The sequence below is a fragment of the Canis lupus genome, chromosome 7 (genome assembly GCF_048164855.1).
Source record: "Canis lupus baileyi chromosome 7, mCanLup2.hap1, whole genome shotgun sequence".
Classification (NCBI taxonomy): Eukaryota; Metazoa; Chordata; class Mammalia; order Carnivora; family Canidae; genus Canis; species Canis lupus.
This window is the reverse complement of record NC_132844.1, coordinates 76,796,972-76,809,879: the sequence shown is the minus strand read 5'-3', so window position 1 is coordinate 76,809,879 and position 12,908 is coordinate 76,796,972.

The following is a 12,908-nucleotide window of genomic DNA, read 5'->3' as shown; positions in this document are numbered from 1 at the left end:
ACCCTTGGCTTCTAAAAGGCCTAGGCTCGCTGTTTGACGGAAGTGCTGGGAGAGGTAATTGGAATCTCCCGGCACACAAGACGAGTGCCTCCAAGCTCAATTCACGATTTCCCAGTAATTCTTGTGGTAGACAGGTGCTACATACTAAGTTCCATATGTGAGAAGGTAGCTGAACGCCTTGTCCAAAAGCATCTTACTTCTGAGAGTTGAGCACACCCTCAGTCCCTCACACTTCCACACTGCCTGCAGAGTGAGTTTCACACGTCTTCACCAGAGACGATTGCCAGAGGCTTCTGAGTACAAGTTAACAATGCAGACCTGGAGGGTATCTCCAGGTGCAGTAGAGTGGTAATCTTGGAACCTCCTGACTCAGAGTACTGCTACCTTTTCACTGCCATAGGAATGCAGCTAGTTGACAGCTGGCTTCAAGACATGCTTCCCTGTGAGAGCTGAGGACAGGGCAGAACCCTCCCGCATCCTGCCTGACTGTAGGAGTAGCTGCTAACATCCTTATGTTAGTGGCTGGGAGAGGTTGCGGGAAAAGCATGTGTGAGCACTGGGCCTGAACTCCCGTGTATCTGAGTTGAATACAGCGATTTCCAATGGCCTTCTTCAATCACAGTGTAGCTAGGTTCCAACTCCCATGTCCGAGTGGGTAGCAGACATCTGCCTCCCATGCATACACACTTCTGAGAGTTGAGCTTATGGCCTGTACCTCCACATCCAGCCTGCTGGTACCCTTGGCTTCTAAAAGGCCTAGGCTCGCTGTTTGACGGAAGTGCTGGGAGAGGTAATTGGAATCACCCGGCACACAAGACTAGTGCCTCCAAGCTCAGTTCAGCGATTTCCTAGTAATTCCTGTGGTAGACTGGTGCTACATACTAAGTTCCATACGTGAGAGGGTAGCTGAACGCCTTGTCCAAAACCATCTTACTTCTGAGAGTTGAGCTCAGCCTCAGTCCCTCACAGTTCCACACTGCCTGCAGAGTGAGTTTCGCAGGTCGTCAGCAGAGACGTTTGCCAGAGGCTTCTGAGACGCAGGGTAACAATGCAGACCTGGAGGGTATCCCCAGGTGCAGTCGACTGGTAATCTTGGAACCTCCTGACTCAGAATACTGCTACCTTCTCACTGCCATAGGAATGCTGCTAGTTGACAGCTAGCTGGCTTCAAGACATGCTTCCCTGAGAGAGCTGAGGACAGGGCAGAACCCTCCCGCATGCTGCCTGACTCTAGGAGTAGCTGCTAACATCCTAATGTTAGTGGCGGGGAGAGGTTGCGGGAAAAGCATGTGTGAGCACTGGGCCTGAACTTCCGTGTATCTGACTTGAATACAGCGATTTCCAACGGCTTTCCTCAACCAGAGTGTAGCTAGGTTCCAAATCCCATGTACGAGCGGGTAGCAGACATCTGCCTCCCATGCATACACACTTCTGAGAGTTGAGCTTATGGCCTGTACCTCCACATCCAGCCTGCTGGTACCCTTGGCTTCTAAAAGGCCTAGGCTCGCTGTTTGACGGAAGTGCTGGGAGAGGTAATTGGAATCTCCCGGCGCACAAGACGAGTGCCTCCAAGCTCAATTCACGATTTCCCAGTAATTCTTGTGGTAGACAGGTGCTACATACTAAGTTCCATATGTGAGAAGGTAGCTGAACGCCTTGTCCAAAAGCATCTTACTTCTGAGAGTTGAGCACACCCTCAGTCCCTCACAGTTCCACACTGCCTGCAGAGTGAGTTTCACACGTCTTCACCAGAGACGATTGCCAGAGGCTTCTGAGTACAAGTTAACAATGCAGACCTGGAGGGTATCTCCAGGTGCAGTAGAGTGGTAATCTTGGAACCTCCTGACTCAAAGTACTGCTACCTTCTCACTGCCATAGGAATGCAGCTAGTTGACAGCTGGCTTCAAGACATGCTTCCCTGTGAGAGCTGAGGACAGGGCAGAACCCTCCCGCATGCTGCCTGACTGTAGGAGTAGCTGCTAACATCCTAATGTTAGTGGCTGGGAGAGGTTGCGGGAAAAGCATGTGTGAGCACTGGGCCTGAACTCCCGTGTATCTGAGTTGAATACAGCGATTTCCAATGGCCTTCTTCAATCACAGTGTAGCTAGGTTCCAACTCCCATGTCCGAGTGGGTAGCAGACATCTGCCTCCCATGCATACACACTTCTGAGAGTTGAGCTTATGGCCTGTACCTCCACATCCAGCCTGCTGGTACCCTTGGCTTCTAAAAGGCCTAGGCTCGCTGTTTGACGGAAGTCCTGGGAGAGGTAATTGGAATCTCCCGGCACACAAGACGAGTGCCTCCAAGCTCAATTCACGATTTCCCAGTAATTCTTGTGGTAGACAGGTGCTACATACTAAGTTCCATATGTGAGAAGGTAGCTGAACGCCTTCTCCAAAAGCATCTTACTTCTTAGAGTTGAGCACACCCTCACTCCCTCACACTTCCACACTGCCTGCAGAGTGAGTTTCACACGTCTTCACCAGAGACGATTGCCAGAGGCTTCTGAGTACAAGTTAACAATGCAGACCTGGAGGGTATCTCCAGGTGCAGTAGAGTGGTAATCTTGGAACCTCCTGACTCAGAGTACTGCTACCTTCTCACTGCCATAGGAATGCAGCTAGTTGACAGCTGGCTTCAAGACATGCTTCCCTGTGAGAGCTGAGGACAGGGCAGAACCCTCCCGCATCCTGACTGACTCTAGGAGTAGCTGCTAACATCCTTATATTAGTCCCTGGGAGAGGTTGCGGGAAAAGCATGTGTGAGCACTGGGCCTGAACTCCCGTGTATCTGAGTTGAATACAGCGATTTCCAATGGCCTTCTTCAATCACAGTGTAGCTAGGTTCCAACTCCCATGTCCGAGTGGATAGCAGACATCTGCCTCCCATGCATACACACTTCTGAGAGTTGAGTTTATGTCCTGTACCTCCACATCCAGCCTGCTGGTACCCTTGGCTTCTAAAAGGCCTAGGCTCGCTGTTTGACGGAAGTGCTGGGAGAGGTAATTGGAATCACCCGGCACACAAGACTAGTGCTTCCAAGCTCAGTTCAGTGATTTCTTAGTAATTCCTGTGGTAGACTGGTGCTACATACTAAGTTCCATACGTGAGAGGGTAGCTGAACGCCTTGTCCAAAACCATCTTACTTCTGAGAGTTGAGCTCACCCTCAGTCCCTCACAGTTCCACACTGCCTGCAGAGTGAGTTTCGCAGGTCTTCAGCAGAGACGTTTGCCAGAGGCTTCTGAGACGCATGGTAACAATGCAGACCTGGAGGGTATCCCCAGGTGCAGTAGACTGGTAATCTTGGAACCTCCTGACTCAGAATACTGCTACATTCTCACTGCCATAGGAATGCAGCTAGTTGACAGCTGGCTTCAAGACATGCTTCCCTGTGAGAGCTGAGGACAGGGCAGAACCCTCCCGCATCCTGCCTGACTGTAGGAGTAGCTGCTAACATCCTAATGTTAGTGGCTGGGAGAGGTTGCGGGTAAAGCATGTGTGAGCACTCAGCCTGAACTCCCATGTATCTGAGTTGAATACAGCGATTTCCAACGACTTTCCTCAACCAGAGTGTAGCTAGGTTCCAAATCCCATGTACGCGCGGGTAGCAGACATCTGCCTCCCATGCATACACACTTCTGAGAGTTGAGCTTATGGCTTGTACCTCCACATCCAGCCTGCTGGTACCCTTGGCTTCTAAAAGTCCTAGGCTCGCTGTTTGACGGAAGTGCTGGGAGAGGTAATTGGAATCTCCCGGCACACAAGACGAGTGCCTCCAAGCTCAATTCACGATTTCCCAGTAATTCTTGTGGTAGACAGGTGCTACATACTAAGTTCCATATGTGAGAAGGTAGCTGAATGCCTTGTCCAAAAGCATCTTACTTCTGAGAGTTGAGCACACCCTCAGTCCCTCACACTTCCACACTGCCTGCAGAGTGAGTTTCGCAGGTCTTCAGCAGAGACGTTTGCCAGAGGCTTCTGAGACGCAGGGTAACAATGCAGACCTGGAGGGTATCCCCAGGTGCAGTCGACTGGTAATCTTGGAACCTCCTGACTCAGAATACTGCTACCTTCACACTGTCATAAGAATGCAGCTAGTTGACAGCTAGCTGGCTTCAAGACATGCTTCCCTGAGAGAGCTGAGGACAGGGCAGAACCCTCCCGCATACTGCCTGACTGTAGGAGTATCTGCTAACATCCTAATGTTAGTGGCTGGGAGAGGTTGCGGGAAAAGCATGTGTGAGCACTGGGCCTGAACTCCCGTGTATCTGAGTTGAATACAGCGATTTCCAACGGCTTCCTCAACCAGAGTGTAGCTAGGTTCCAAATCTCATGTACGAGCGGGTAGCAGACATCTGCCTCCCATGCATACACACTTCTGAGTGTTGAGCTTATGGCCTGTACCTCCACATCCAGCCTGCTGGTACCCTTGGCTTCTAAAAGGCCTAGGCTCACTGTTTGACGGGAGTGCTGGGAGAGGTAATTGGAATCACCCGGCACACAAGACTAGTGCCTCCAAGCTCAGTTCAGCGATTTCCTAGTAATTCCTGTGGTAGACTGGTGCTACATACTAAGTTCCATACGTGAGAGGGTAGCTGAACGCCTTGTCCAAAACCATCTTACTTCTGAGAGTTGAGCTCAGCCTCAGTCCCTCACAGTTCCACACTGCGTGCAGAGTGAGTTTCGCTGGTCTTCAGCAGAGACATTTGCCAGAGGCTTCTGAGACGCAGGGTAACAATGCAGACCTGGAGGGTATCCCCAGGTGCAGTCGACTGGTAATCTTGGAACCTCCTGACTCAGAATACTGCTACCTTCTCACTGGCATAGGAATGCTGCTAGTTGACAGCTAGCTGGCTTCAAGACATGCTTCCCTGAGAGAGCTGAGGACAGGGCAGAACCCTCCCGCATGCTGCCTACTCTAGGAGTAGCTGCTAACATCCTAATGTTAGTGGCGGGGAGAGGTTGCGGGAAAAGCATGTGTGAGCACTGGGCCTGAACTCCCGTGTATCTGAGTTGAATACAGCGATTTCCAACGGCTTTCCTCAACCAGAGTGTAGCTAGGTTCCAAATCCCATGTACGAGCGGGTAGCAGACATCTGCCTCCCATGCATACACACTTCTGAGAGTTGAGCTTATGGCCTGTACCTCCACATCCAGCCTGCTGGTACCCTTGGCTTCTAAAAGGCCTAGGCTCGCTGTTTGACGGAAGTGCTGGGAGAGGTAATTGGAATCTCCCGGCACACAAGACGAGTGCCTCCAAGCTCAATTCACGATTTCCCAGTAATTCTTGTGGTAGACAGGTGCTACATACTAAGTTCCATATGTGAGAAGGTAGCTGAACGCCTTGTCCAAAAGCATCTTACTTCTGAGAGTTGAGCACACCCTCAGTCCCTCACACTTCCACACTGCCTGCAGAGTGAGTTTCACACGTCTTCACCAGAGACGATTGCCAGAGGCTTCTGAGTACAAGTTAACAATGCAGACCTGGAGGGTATCTCCAGGTGCAGTAGAGTGGTAATCTTGGAACCTCCTGACTCAGAGTACTGCTACCTTTTCACTGCCATAGGAATGCAGCTAGTTGACAGCTGGCTTCAAGACATGCTTCCCTGTGAGAGCTGAGGACAGGGCAGAACCCTCCCGCATCCTGCCTGACTGTAGGAGTAGCTGCTAACATCCTTATGTTAGTGGCTGGGAGAGGTTGCGGGAAAAGCATGTGTGAGCACTGGGCCTGAACTCCCGTGTATCTGAGTTGAATACAGCGATTTCCAATGGCCTTCTTCAATCACAGTGTAGCTAGGTTCCAACTCCCATGTCCGAGTGGGTAGCAGACATCTGCCTCCCATGCATACACACTTCTGAGAGTTGAGCTTATGGCCTGTACCTCCACATCCAGCCTGCTGGTACCCTTGGCTTCTAAAAGGCCTAGGCTCGCTGTTTGACGGAAGTGCTGGGAGAGGTAATTGGAATCACCCGGCACACAAGACTAGTGCCTCCAAGCTCAGTTCAGCGATTTCCTAGTAATTCCTGTGGTAGACTGGTGCTACATACTAAGTTCCATACGTGAGAGGGTAGCTGAACGCCTTGTCCAAAACCATCTTACTTCTGAGAGTTGAGCTCAGCCTCAGTCCCTCACAGTTCCACACTGCCTGCAGAGTGAGTTTCGCAGGTCGTCAGCAGAGACGTTTGCCAGAGGCTTCTGAGACGCAGGGTAACAATGCAGACCTGGAGGGTATCCCCAGGTGCAGTCGACTGGTAATCTTGGAACCTCCTGACTCAGAATACTGCTACCTTCTCACTGCCATAGGAATGCTGCTAGTTGACAGCTAGCTGGCTTCAAGACATGCTTCCCTGAGAGAGCTGAGGACAGGGCAGAACCCTCCCGCATGCTGCCTGACTCTAGGAGTAGCTGCTAACATCCTAATGTTAGTGGCGGGGAGAGGTTGCGGGAAAAGCATGTGTGAGCACTGGGCCTGAACTTCCGTGTATCTGACTTGAATACAGCGATTTCCAACGGCTTTCCTCAACCAGAGTGTAGCTAGGTTCCAAATCCCATGTACGAGCGGGTAGCAGACATCTGCCTCCCATGCATACACACTTCTGAGAGTTGAGCTTATGGCCTGTACCTCCACATCCAGCCTGCTGGTACCCTTGGCTTCTAAAAGGCCTAGGCTCGCTGTTTGACGGAAGTGCTGGGAGAGGTAATTGGAATCTCCCGGCGCACAAGACGAGTGCCTCCAAGCTCAATTCACGATTTCCCAGTAATTCTTGTGGTAGACAGGTGCTACATACTAAGTTCCATATGTGAGAAGGTAGCTGAACGCCTTGTCCAAAAGCATCTTACTTCTGAGAGTTGAGCACACCCTCAGTCCCTCACAGTTCCACACTGCCTGCAGAGTGAGTTTCACACGTCTTCACCAGAGACGATTGCCAGAGGCTTCTGAGTACAAGTTAACAATGCAGACCTGGAGGGTATCTCCAGGTGCAGTAGAGTGGTAATCTTGGAACCTCCTGACTCACAGTACTGCTACCTTCTCACTGCCATAGGAATGCAGCTAGTTGACAGCTGGCTTCAAGACATGCTTCCCTGTGAGAGCTGAGGACAGGGCAGAACCCTCCCGCATGCTGCCTGACTGTAGGAGTAGCTGCTAACATCCTAATGTTAGTGGCTGGGAGAGGTTGCGGGAAAAGCATGTGTGAGCACTGGGCCTGAACTCCCGTGTATCTGAGTTGAATACAGCGATTTCCAATGGCCTTCTTCAATCACAGTGTAGCTAGGTTCCAACTCCCATGTCCGAGTGGGTAGCAGACATCTGCCTCCCATGCATACACACTTCTGAGAGTTGAGCTTATGGCCTGTACCTCCACATCCAGCCTGCTGGTACCCTTGGCTTCTAAAAGGCCTAGGCTCGCTGTTTGACGGAAGTCCTGGGAGAGGTAATTGGAATCTCCCGGCACACAAGACGAGTGCCTCCAAGCTCAATTCACGATTTCCCAGTAATTCTTGTGGTAGACAGGTGCTACATACTAAGTTCCATATGTGAGAAGGTAGCTGAACGCCTTCTCCAAAAGCATCTTACTTCTTAGAGTTGAGCACACCCTCACTCCCTCACACTTCCACACTGCCTGCAGAGTGAGTTTCACACGTCTTCACCAGAGACGATTGCCAGAGGCTTCTGAGTACAAGTTAACAATGCAGACCTGGAGGGTATCTCCAGGTGCAGTAGAGTGGTAATCTTGGAACCTCCTGACTCAGAGTACTGCTACCTTCTCACTGCCATAGGAATGCAGCTAGTTGACAGCTGGCTTCAAGACATGCTTCCCTGTGAGAGCTGAGGACAGGGCAGAACCCTCCCGCATCCTGACTGACTCTAGGAGAAGCTGCTAACATCCTTATATTAGTCCCTGGGAGAGGTTGCGGGAAAAGCATGTGTGAGCACTGGGCCTGAACTCCCGTGTATCTGAGTTGAATACAGCGATTTCCAATGGCCTTCTTCAATCACAGTGTAGCTAGGTTCCAACTCCCATGTCCGAGTGGATAGCAGACATCTGCCTCCCATGCATACACACTTCTGAGAGTTGAGTTTATGTCCTGTACCTCCACATCCAGCCTGCTGGTACCCTTGGCTTCTAAAAGGCCTAGGCTCGCTGTTTGACGGAAGTGCTGGGAGAGGTAATTGGAATCACCCGGCACACAAGACTAGTGCCTCCAAGCTCAGTTCAGTGATTTCTTAGTAATTCCTGTGGTAGACTGGTGCTACATACTAAGTTCCATACGTGAGAGGGTAGCTGAACGCCTTGTCCAAAACCATCTTACTTCTGAGAGTTGAGCTCACCCTCAGTCCCTCACAGTTCCACACTGCCTGCAGAGTGAGTTTCGCAGGTCTTCAGCAGAGACGTTTGCCAGAGGCTTCTGAGACGCATGGTAACAATGCAGACCTGGAGGGTATCCCCAGGTGCAGTAGACTGGTAATCTTGGAACCTCCTGACTCAGAATACTGCTACATTCTCACTGCCATAGGAATGCAGCTAGTTGACAGCTGGCTTCAAGACATGCTTCCCTGTGAGAGCTGAGGACAGGGCAGAACCCTCCCGCATCCTGCCTGACTGTAGGAGTAGCTGCTAACATCCTAATGTTAGTGGCTGGGAGAGGTTGCGGGAAAAGCATGTGTGAGCACTCAGCCTGAACTCCCATGTATCTGAGTTGAATACAGCGATTTCCAACGACTTTCCTCAACCAGAGTGTAGCTAGGTTCCAAATCCCATGTACGCGCGGGTAGCAGACATCTGCCTCCCATGCATACACACTTCTGAGAGTTGAGCTTATGGCTTGTACCTCCACATCCAGCCTGCTGGTACCCTTGGCTTCTAAAAGTCCTAGGCTCGCTGTTTGACGGAAGTGCTGGGAGAGGTAATTGGAATCTCCCGGCACACAAGACGAGTGCCTCCAAGCTCAATTCACGATTTCCCAGTAATTCTTGTGGTAGACAGGTGCTACATACTAAGTTCCATATGTGAGAAGGTAGCTGAATGCCTTGTCCAAAAGCATCTTACTTCTGAGAGTTGAGCACACCCTCAGTCCCTCACACTTCCACACTGCCTGCAGAGTGAGTTTCGCAGGTCTTCAGCAGAGACGTTTGCCAGAGGCTTCTGAGACGCAGGGTAACAATGCAGACCTGGAGGGTATCCCCAGGTGCAGTCGACTGGTAATCTTGGAACCTCCTGACTCAGAATACTGCTACCTTCACACTGTCATAAGAATGCAGCTAGTTGACAGCTAGCTGGCTTCAAGACATGCTTCCCTGAGAGAGCTGAGGACAGGGCAGAACCCTCCCGCATACTGCCTGACTGTAGGAGTATCTGCTAACATCCTAATGTTAGTGGCTGGGAGAGGTTGCGGGAAAAGCATGTGTGAGCACTGGGCCTGAACTCCCGTGTATCTGAGTTGAATACAGCGATTTCCAACGGCTTCCTCAACCAGAGTGTAGCTAGGTTCCAAATCTCATGTACGAGCGGGTAGCAGACATCTGCCTCCCATGCATACACACTTCTGAGTGTTGAGCTTATGGCCTGTACCTCCACATCCAGCCTGCTGGTACCCTTGGCTTCTAAAAGGCCTAGGCTCACTGTTTGACGGGAGTGCTGGGAGAGGTAATTGGAATCTCCCGGCACACAAGACTAGTGCCTCCAAGCTCAATTCACGATTTCCCAGTAATTCTTGTGGTAGACAGGTGCTACATACTAAGTTCCATATGTGAGATGGTAGCTGAACGCCTTGTCCAAAAGCATCTTACTTCTGAGAGTTGAGCCCACCCTCAGTACCTCACAGTTCCACACTGCCTGCAGAGTGAGTTTCACACGTCTTCACCAGAGACGATTGCCAGAGGCTTCTGAGTACAAGTTAACAATGCAGACCTGGAGGGTATCTCCAGGTGCAGTAGAGTGGTAATCTTGGAACCTCCTGACTCAGAGTACTGCTACCTTCTCACTGCCATAGGAATGCAGCTAGTTGACAGCTGGCTTCAAGACATGCTTCCCTGTGAGAGCTGAGGACAGGGCAGAACACTCCCGCATCCTGCCTGACTGTAGGAGTAGCTGCTAACATCCTTATGTTAGTGGCTGGGAGAGGTTGCGGGAAAAGCATGTGTGAGCACTGGGCCTGAACTCCCGTGTATCTGAGTTGAATACAGCGATTTCCAATGGCCTTCTTCAATCACAGTGTAGCTAGGTTCCAACTCCCATGTCCGAGTGGGTAGCAGACATCTGCCTCCAATGCATATACACTTCTGAGAGTTGAGCTTATGGCCTGTACCTCCACATCCAGCCTGATGGTACCTTTGGCTTCTAAAAGGCCTAGGCTCGCTGTTTGACGGAAGTGCTGGGAGAGGTAATTGGAATCACCCGGCACACAAGACTAGTGCCTCCAAGCTCAGTTCAGAGATTTCCTAGTAATTCCTGTGGTAGACTGGTGCTACATACTAAGTTCCATACGTGAGAGTGTAGCTGAACGCCTTGTCCAAAACCATCTTACTTCTGAGAGTTGAGCTCAGCCTCAGTCCCTCACAGTTCCACACTGCCTGCAGAGTGAGTTTCGCAGGTCTTCAGCAGAGACGTTTGCCAGAGGCTTCTGAGACGGAGGGTAACAATGCAGACCTGGAGGGTATCCCCAGGTGCAGTAGACTGGTAATCTTGGAACCTCCTGACTCAGAGTACTGCTACCTTCTCACTGCCATAGGAATGCAGCTAGTTGACAGCTGGCTTCAAGACATGCTTCCCTGTGAGAGCTGAGGACAGGGCAGAACCCTCCCGCATCCTGCCTGACTGTAGGAGTAGCTGCTGACATCCTAATGTTAGTGGCTGGGAGAGGTTGCGGGAAAAGCATGTGTGAGCACTCGGCCTGAACTCCCATGTATCTGAGTTGAATACAGTGATTTCCAACGACTTTCCTCAACCAGAGTGTAGCTAGGTTCCAAATCCCATGTACGAGCGGGTAGCAGACATCTGCCTCCCATGCATACACACTTCTGAGAGTTGAGCTTATGGCTTGTACCTCCACATCCAGCCTGCTGGTACCCTTGGCTTCTAAAAGGCCTAGGCTCGCTGTTTGACGGAAGTGCTGGGAGAGGTAATTGGAATCTCCCGGCACACAAGACGAGTGCCTCCAAGCTCAATTCACGATTGCCCAGTAATTCTTGTGGTAGACAGGTGCTACACACTAAGTTCCATATGTGAGAAGGTAGCTGAACGCCTTGTCCAAAAGCATCTTACTTCTGAGAGTTGAGCCCACCCTCAGTCCCTCACAGTTCCACACTGCCTGCAGAGTGAGTTTCACACGTCTTCACCAGAGACGATTGCCAGAGGCTTCTGAGTACAAGTTAACAATGCAGACCTGGAGGGTATCTCCAGGTGCAGTAGAGTGGTAATCTTGGAACCTCCTGACTCAGAGTACTGCTACCTTCTCACTGCCATAGGAATGCAGCTAGTTGACAGCTGGCTTCAAGACATGCTTCCCTGTGAGAGCTGAGGACAGGGCAGAACCCTCCCGCATCCTGCCTGAGTGTACGAGTAGCTGCTAACATCCTTATGTTAGTGGCTGGGAGAGGTTGCGGGAAAAGCATGTGTGAGCACTGGGCCTGAACTCCCGTGTATCTGAGTTGAATACAGGGATTTCCAATGGCCTTCTTCAATCACAGTAGAGCTAGGTTCCAAATCCCATGTCCGAGTGGGTAGCAGACATCTGCCTCCCATGCATACACACTTCTGAGCGTTGAGCTTATGGCCTGTACCTCCACATCCAGCCTGCTGGTACCCTTGGCTTCTAAAAGGCCTAGGCTCGCTGTTTGACGGAAGTGCTGGGAGAGGTAATTGGAATCACCCGGCACACAAGACTAGTGCCTCCAAGCTCAGTTCAGCGATTTCCTAGTAATTCCTGTGGTAGACTGGTGCTACATACTAAGTTCCATACGTGAGAGGGTAGCTGAACGCCTTGTCCAAAACCATCTTACTTCTGAGAGTTGAGCTCAGCCTCAGTCCCTCACAGTTCCACACTGCCTGCAGAGTGAGTTTCGCAGGTCTTCAGCAGAGACGTTTGCCAGAGGCTTCTGAGACGCAGGGTAAGAATGCAGACCTGGAGGGTATCCCCAGGTGCAGTAGACTGGTAATCTTGGAACCTCCTGACTCAGAATACTGCTACTTTCTCACTGCCATAGGAATGCAGCTAGTTGACAGCTGGCTTCAAGACATGCTTCCCTGTGAGAGCTGAGGACAGAGCAGAACCCTCCCGCATGCTGCCTGAATGTAGGAGTAGCTGCTAACATCCTAATGTTAGTGGCTGGGAGAGGTTGCGGGAAAAGCATGTGTGATCACTCGGCCTGAACTCCCGTGTATCTGAGTTGAATACAGCGATTTCCAACGGCTTTCCTCAACCAGAGTGTAGCTAGGTTCCAAATCCCATGTACGAGCGGGTAGTAGACATCTGCCTCCCATGCATACACACTTCTGAGAGTAGAGCTTATGGCGTGTACCTCCACATCCAGCCTACTGGTACCCTTGGCTTCTAAAAGGCCTAGGCTCGCTGTTTGACGGAAGTGCTGGGAGAGGTAATTGGAATCTCCCGGCCCACAAGACGACTGCCTCCAAGCTCAGTTCACGATTGCCCAGTAATTCTTGTGGTAGACAGGTGCTACATACTAAGTTCCATATGTGAGATGGTAGCTGAACGCCTTGTCCAAAAGCATCTTACTTCTGAGAGTTGAGCCCACCCTCAGTCCCTCACAGTTCTACACTGCCTGCAGAGTGAGTTTCACACGTCTTCACCAGAGACGATTGCCAGAGGCTTCTGAGTACAAGTTAACAATGCAGACCTGGAGGGTATCTCCAGGTGCAGTAGAGTGGTAATCTTGGAACCT